We start from the raw sequence: 8,736 nt of genomic DNA, 5'->3' as shown, positions 1-8,736 counted from the left end.
TCCTGTTTTCGCGTCTATAATCATTTCTACGTCTACGTATTTCCTCATTGCTAAGACCTGCGATGTTCAAAGTTCTCTTGTACGCTTCTCTTTTTGCTTTTTAATTTTTCAAAATATAAAGTTAGTTTAAATCATCCCATGATTTTTTCAATACATTTTTTATAATCATGAAACCTTTCAAACTTTTTATATGTCACCTTAAGCTTGATCAAATTTTTTTATAAAACTTTGTGATCTTGCTGATTTAAAATCATCCATATCATTTTTCGAAATTTTAAGAAATAATTAAATGTTTCTAAACCTTTGTAAATTTTATCTTAAAATTTATTATTTTTAATATAGAATCAGTTTACATTTTTCCAAGAATTTTAAGAAATTTTGTTTTCATTCTCTTGGAACATTTGTAAATTCTTATACAAAGCTTCTTTTTTTTAAACAGGGTGGCCGTTTTAATCGACAAAATAAATTCCCGGTCATTTCCCGGTTCGCAAACATTTTTCATGGACAATGAAATTTAAAAAAATGGAACACTAAAGCTACAAAGCTACTAATTTAAAAGTTTTTGATTACAAAATTTTGTTTTCAAATGCTCAATAATTTACGCGTATAAAATTGAAGGTACTAACTTTTGCATTATAAAAAAATATAAATCCACGTTATCATTTTCAATGCTCTAAGTTAAAAAATCAATCAATTAACTTTAAAATTTTCAAAATAATATAATTTTAAGGAATTTTAAGCTAGAAACAACAAATATTGGAAAATTGAAAAAATTTTAACTGAACACTTCTTAAATTAGAAATTCAATTATTTTCTTTTTAAATAGTTTAAACATCATTGAAAAGCTTCAAAATTATATTTCAAAATTTTGAGAAATCTAGAAGTTGTTTTAAATTGGATTTCAATTTAAAATTATTTTCGAAATTTTTTCAGAACTTCTAAATATCTGTCAAAATTAATTGAATTTTTTTCTGAAACTTTCAGAAAATCCTGCAAATTTTAGAAAATTTCTTTACAATTTGGATGTATAAATAACAATTGAACATTAATTATTTATAAGCGAAATTTTATTAATTTTAAGAGATGTATAGAAGTTTTGAAAAGATTCAAACTTAATGTAATACTTAATATGATAGCCTAATATAAAACAAAATGTATATTTTCGCAGATTTTTAAGAAAAAATTAGATTCTTTTCAAGAATTGTGAAAGGCTTCAAAATAATAAAAGCATTTTTTTTATAAGATTCCTAGGAAAATTAAAAATAATTTTTGATTTTGAAAAATTATTTTAGTGAATATTTAAAAAGTTTTTCAAAGATTTAAACAAAATTTTGAAAAAAGATTCTAGAAGATTTTAATAAAACTTTTTAAAATTTGCATGATAATGTTTAATCTTTTTATAACTCCTAAATATCTCTTAAAATTACTCAGATTTGTCTAAAAATGTCCACTTGTAAATTATGCATCAAAATTTAAAAATTTCACTCACAAATTAAGTATTTTTCAAATACAACAATTAAAAGTGTAACGTTCAAAGTTTAAGGGCTCTTCGAACTTTTAACTTAGAAATTCAGTTAAAGATACTTTACATTTTAAATATTTGGTTTCAATTTATAGTCTTAAATAAAAATATAAATATTTCTAAATATTCAATAATTAATCTTTTTTTTTTTTAATTAAAAATTTCACATTGAACGGGTTAAACATGGAATATTTTAGACTGAAACCATATTTTAAATGTAATAAAATCCTTTAATTAGGAATATAATTAATGAAGTTATTTTTAAGTTGAAAATAGTTTATGAACTGTCAATCACACGTTCACATTTGTTTAATGACTAAGACTTTCAAATTGAAACTGTTTAAGTTTTAACGTTAAAATCTGAAAATTCGGAAATTTTGAACTGAAAAATATAACAATTCCACTACTGATTCAAAAACTGTTAAAATCTAACGTAGACAAATTTTTCTTCTACAAATTTGTAAAATTCGCGGTCAAAAAAAAATTCACTGTCATTTCCCGGTCTCAAAAAATGTCCAGTCATTTCCCGTTTTTCCTATCTAGCGGCCACCCTGTAGAAATCTATAAAAATCTATAAAATACGTGTTTTATATCAAAGTGTTAGGCACTTTTGTTTAATTGATTATTATTATTATTATTATTGAATATGTTATTTAGATAACCTTACATTCTTCACAAACCTGAAGTTTTCAGACTCTTTATTTTAAAGAGGGAAAAGGAACGGACAGCTTCATTTACTCACGAACGCGGGTTTTCCGACAATAGTTTCGAGATTGCGATAATGTCGAGAAATAATCGAAAGTGGCGCCATGCGCTATTTAATAATTGGAATAAGTACGCTATATTGCATGACATTTACCCAAAAATTTTAACACGTTAACCTTACAGTTACCAAAAAAATATAACGTTCCGCATAACGAGTTACTGCCCAACACCAGAATAATTATATGAATGTGGGTTGTGATACTTACAAGTCCTGTACTTTTTGTCCACTTAGGGCACGATCATTCTAGGTTCGCTCCTGATGCGCCCTTCTCTTTCACCCTTTCGCCAGCTGATTAACCATCCCGCTTCTTCGACCTCGTGCTCTCAATTTTCCATCTTATTCACACTCACACATAATCTAGGCATACAACAGTATTCGCGAATCTCCCCTCTCCACTGTGTCAACTTCCTGTCACAAGACACGATTAGACTAAACCTGTCACTCGAAAAAACCCGCGCTAGAACACCGATAAACAGCTGTTTACAGTTGTAGGATTATTGACACGATTTTCTCACACACCCTTTGCATATTTTTACACACACTTTAAACAAAAGAGAATTCTAAACAAAACAAAAAAAACACGTTATTGTCTTGATTAGAACAAAAAACGTGTAACCAGCGTCGAATCCCTGAATGGACTGATGTTGACGCCTGTTTTTAGACCAAGTGCTGTCCTCTAACGGAGAGAAGAGAAACTCATTCCTTATTATTGACCGATATGGCAGATATTGAATTTTTATCACAAATTATAGAGAGATGAATTTTCAAATATAAAGTCTAAACCGGGCCTCTGGGAAAAACTGAGAGGAAGACGTGTAGTTCTCGTAGTAGAAATAATAATTATAAAAATATTTTTTTATTTTTAAAATGTCTACCATGGGGACGCTTACCAACAGGTATGTGGCGCTGGCTGCGTTAGTCAAAGTATTCCGCGAAAATTCAACAATTTAGTTGCAATTTTTTTGTTTCTTAACTGGAAAATATTTTTGGTTTAAAATTCAACTGCTTTGTTGATTATTTTTTATTTTTTATGAATTTAAGTGGTTTCGATTCTTCTCTTTGATTGAAAATTAAACGATTTTGTAAAAAGTTCTTTTTTGATTGTTTAAACAGTGTGTTTGAACTAAAATGTCCGTATCTTATTATTGATTGAAAATTGTTATATTACATTAGAACATTTAACTGATTTAATGAAAATTTGTCAATTTTGGTTGCATTTTTTGGTTTATAATTTAAAATCTTATATATCTTTTTGGTATCTTATTTGGTTGAAATATATGCTATTACATTTTTGTTAAGAATAATTGATATCTCTGGTTGAAAACTTAACCAATTTTGTTGAAAATTGAACTACTTTGTTGAAAAATAGTATTTTTGAGGTTTAAAATCCAATTTTTTAAGTGAAATTTTCACTATTTTTTTCCGAAAAATTTATCTTTTTAGTTGAAAATTCAAATTTGACCTTAAAAATTAATTTATTTTGTCATTGTGCAGTTATTATTCTTAGTTAAAAATTCATCTTTCTGCTTTAAAATTCATTTCCTTGGTTAAAAATTAACCAGTTTTTTATTGATTTTTTTTGCTCAAAAATTAACTTTTTCGTTGAAAATTCAGCTATATAGTTATAAATTCCTGCATCTTGTTGAAATCCTTTATTTTTTGGGAAAAAATTATTCTTTCGTTGAAGAATGAACTAAAAAAAATGGTTTGAAAACTAATCTTTTGTAGTTCAATATTAAAATATGTAGTTGAATAGTTTAATCCTAAATTTCATTAAAAATCATATTGGGGGGGGGGGGAGAATTATTCTTTTTATTAGAAAATTAATCTATTAACAGAAAACGTAACTATTCCAGTTTTAGTTCAAAATCTATATTTTTTTTGGGTAGAAAATTCAAATATATGATTGTAAGTGCATGTCTTTTGTGATTGTGTAATGATTTTTCTTAGTTAAAAGTTTATTTCTTTGTTTAAAAACTTAATGTGTTGTTGTTGGACTTTCTACCTAAATAGTTAATTTTTTAATAAAATGCATGAATTTTCAACAAAATATTTTAATTTTCATATCAAAGATAATAACTTTTAAAAAACAAATTTAATTTTTAACGAATTATTTTAAGATTCTACTATTTTTAAACCAAAAATATGTATTTTCGACAAAAGAGTTAAAAGGGTACAGTTGAAAAGATGAAATACTCAACATTCGATTCCCCTTTTAGGGCATTTCATGAATGCTTAACCTGCTATACTCTTTCCAACAAAAAAGTTCATTTTTAATCAAATTGTTGAATTTTCTACAAAAAAAAAAAACGAATTTGAAAGAAAATAGGTCAATTTTTAGATAGAGATTAATTTTCAACTAAAAAAATGATTTTTTAACAAATTAGTTCAACTTTCAACCAAGTAGTTAAATTTTCAACTAGAAAATACGAATTTTCAACAAAATAGCTCAATCCTCTTCATAATTTTCTTTACAAAAAAAAAACTAATTTCGAAACCAAAAAGAATACTTTTTACCAAAACAGATCAATTTGCATGCGAAAAGGGTGAATTGTCAACAACAAAAAGTTAATTTTCAACCAAATACTTGGACTTTTTACCTAAATAGTTTTTTTTTACCAAAATACTTTAATTTGTGTCCAAATGGTTGAATGTTCTATACTAAAAATATTAATTTTCATTAAAAATCGTTTTTTTTCAATGAATTAGTTAAATTTTCTACTATTTTCAAACCAAATAGACAAATTTTTAACAATATAAACCCCAAACAGAAAGAGTTAAATTTTCTACTCATAAATGACCCATAAACTACAAATAAATCAAAATGAAAATTCCAAGATACTGTTAAAATCGTAACTACGTTACGTTACACGTTACTTTTTAAAATTGTAACGAAGCTACCATAAATATTATAGATAATGTTAATTTTCAATAACTTAATTAATTGTAAGAAGTTACGATACCTATTCTGTTGGCCGAATTAATTAAAGAACGTGGATATAAGCTATGCATTTTCTTTGTCAAATTGCTGAGTATTTGAATTTAAAAAATTAGAAACAAGGATTATCAAAAAATGATCCAATGTTTTGCCAAAAGTGTGTTATTTTTTGATATAATATAGATATTTATATGTTTCTTTATCATTCTGTTATAATTTCTCGTCTTCTTTCGAAATCAATGGAACAATATTTTTTAAGTTCAAAAGTGACATAATGGCGAGCGTTAATCTGGGTTCTGATTGCAATATTGATCATTATCTTCTGGGTCTTCTAGTCACCAAAATAAACTTAGGTCAAGGATGGAGGAGAACGACGGCCAAAAGAACGAAACAAGTGCGAATCAAGATTGATTATCTACAGAAACCGGAAATGTGAAAAGATTTTTAAAATAATATAAACGATCTTATAGATGAGGCAACTTGGAAGGTGCTAATAAAAAATAAAGATATATAAGGTGCATCGGCGGTGATCCGGGATGTCGTTGCTGAGAGTGCGATTGGAGTGTGTGGTACTGCGGTTGTAGGAAGAATGTCTGGTAATGCGTGGTTGAATGATAAAATCCAAGCAGCCACCCAAGAAAAGAAAGAAGCGCATAATCGACACTGTCCATTTTTTCCAACATACTTCATATTTTTCCACCAAAATGTTTGCTAAAACTGTTTAATTAAGTTTTTTTTACAGTATAAAATTGTATTGTTGATAAAAAAATCAATCTTCAACGATTTTATACATATTTTTACAAGAATGTTGAATTTTTTTAAATAACCAATTTATTTCTTTTGACTTTTTTTTATATATAGTGTCATTTTGGCGAAAATTCGAAGTTTCTGTTTCTTAAATAGACACAAATTCCCCCTTCTCTCCAATGCTCAAAGGACAGACCAGCATGGGATATATTCTTTATATAAGGACGAATTTAGAAAAGATCAAGAGAAAAATAATGGTGGGGCTTTTGAGTAAACTGACGTTGAATATTTTCGAAAAAATTACCACTATTTGTTCACTTTTAACCTTTTTTTCAATTTTATAAATGATGATGATTTCTGACTGATAGGAAGTAAGAGTCCACGCTCTAGCTTATTTGTAAAAATTAATATTTTTTAGTTGAAAATTCATATATTTGCTTGACAATTCTTGCACTTCGCTCAAATTTCATTTTCTCTGGTGGACAATCATTGTTCTTCGTCAAAAATTCATTTTCTTGGTAGAAAAGATAACTATTTATATTTTAAAATTATTATTTTTTTTTACTTAAAAACCTACCATTCCTAGATCATAATTTAAATAAACGGTTGGAAATTTCTGTGTCTAGCTGAAAACTCGAATTTATTTTGAGATAATTATTCTTTTTTATTTGAAAATTGAATTTTTCAACTAAAAATTTAATTATTCTTTTTTTGGTTAAAAAATTATATGTTATAGTTGATATTTCAAGTATATGGTTGGAAATTCATGTATTTTGTGAAAATTCCTCTCTTTTGGTTGAAGATTATTATTTGTCTTGTTTGAAGATCCATTTTTTTGTTTCAAATTTGAACTATTGTTAATAAGTTGTTGTTTTGTTCTTGAAAGAATATTATTTTTTTAACTGGAAATCTAACTGTTTTATTAAGTAATCTTCTTTTTTTGGTGGAAAATTTTTGTTTTTACTAACAATGTAATTATTCTATTTTAGCTAGAAATTTATCTTTATTAGTGTAAAATTCAATTATTCGCTTGAAAATTTATTCATTTTGTTCAAAATTCTTCTTCTCTGATAAAAAATTCTTCTTCTTGTTTAACCTTTTTCTCATTCTGCTTAAAAATTCGTTTGAATGTATGAAAAATCAAATCTTTTTTTGAAAACTCGTTTTTTCTTTTTTGGTACAAAATTTATCTTTTATAGCTCAAAATTCAAGTATATTTTTGGAATTTCTTGTTTTTTGTTGAAAGCTCGTATTTCTTAGAAAAAATGAGTTTATATTAAAATTGAATATTTTAAATGAAAATTTAACAATTACATTTTTGTATAAAAATTGATCTTTTTTAGATGAAAGCTTATTTCTTTAGTTGAAAATTAAATTATTTTGTTCAAAATTCTTTTCTTCTTTATTTGTTAAGTAATATTTTAACTGCAAATTTAAATATTTCTTTTCTTTGAATAAAATTCATCATTTTTAGTTAAAAATTCATTTCTTTAGCGGGGAATTAAGCAATTTCGTTGAAATTTCATGTTTTCTTTATGATAGAAAATTATTTTTGCGACTTCTTTTTTTTTTTGATGATAATTAATTTTTAAATGCAGATTTATGGCTGGAAATGTACCTTTTCTAGTTGAAAATACAACTGTTTTTTCAACATTTTTTCCTATTTTCATTTTTTCAACAAAAATATTGTTTCAACTACGATTAAAATAATGCCTTCGAAGTTTATGTTGTAATCTGTTTTTTACAATATAAATAGAATAAATATTTTACTGATATTTCTCGTTTAGAAAGCCATCAATCAAAATTTCGTTCATTTGAACGTTCAGAACTTTTCATGTACATTCTTTATGATAGAAAATTATTCTGCTTGTTTGAAAATTCATCCATTTGGTTGAAAATCGAACTTTTTTTTTGAAAACATGTTGTTTTTTTGGTAGAAAATTTAAGTTTTTTTTAATGCATAATTTATCATTGTTAGTTAAAAAATGCCACCATTCTGTGTTACAAAAAAAAACTGTACAAAATTTTGAAAACGAGTTTTCAAATTCAATTCAATTCGTTTTCAAAATTTTTTACAGTTTTTTTTAACACAGAATGGTGGCATTTTTTAACTAACAATGATAAATTTTGCGTTTAAAAAAACTTAAATTTTCTACCAAAAAAACAACACGTTTTCAAAAAAAAAGTTCGATTCAATAGAGAATAATTTTAAGATCATTATTCAAAATACCATATTTTTTGTTCTCAAAATAAATAAATTACAATTTCAATTTGTTCATCAATAAACTGTGAAGTTTTATTATTAATTTGTATTAAAAAAAAAAGAAATTTTTATTTACGAAATTTGAATTTTAGCGCAACTCTGTCTTGTGATGATCGCGTATCCCGCGCTCATCTAGTTATGGGATCATGTAGAACTCAACCCTTTTTGCATGGTAAAGAAGAACACCGCCTCACCATAAAGACCTAATCGCTAAATTAAAAATTATATTTCGCAATTTTTATTATTGTTCTTAAACTCTCTTATCTTTCTATTGGCAAAAAACGAGACAGGCGTAGGACAAGGCGAGAAAAGAACCAGAAAGCCTGTTTCTTTGCACTTAGAGTAAGTTAGCACATACGACCTTACTTAATATTTCCTATAAATGAGACAGATTTTCCGAGAAACATTTTTAATTTATATTTTATTTTGTCTAAAGTGTTCACAAGTATAAAATTTAACCCTCTTAAGAATCTGTCTCTGGAAAATGTACTTCTTTTAAT

General features: G+C 25.9%; 1 protein-coding gene across 1 annotated transcript in view; it reads right to left on the bottom strand.

Moving 5' to 3' along the window:
• Positions 1-2,904, bottom strand: part of LOC117182318 (furin-like protease 2) — a 731,195-nt gene extending 728,291 nt beyond the window's left edge. Inside the window, exon 1 of the mRNA XM_033375470.1 lies at positions 2,494-2,904. The gene's annotated coding sequence lies outside the window, so the exon portion shown is untranslated. The remainder of the gene's footprint in view (positions 1-2,493) is intronic.
• Positions 2,905-8,736: the final 5,832 nt, after the last annotated feature.

This window comes from Belonocnema kinseyi, chromosome 10 (assembly GCF_010883055.1).
Source record: "Belonocnema kinseyi isolate 2016_QV_RU_SX_M_011 chromosome 10, B_treatae_v1, whole genome shotgun sequence".
NCBI lineage: Eukaryota > Metazoa > Arthropoda > Insecta > Hymenoptera > Cynipidae > Belonocnema > Belonocnema kinseyi.
This window is presented reverse-complemented; position numbering and strand designations above follow the sequence as displayed.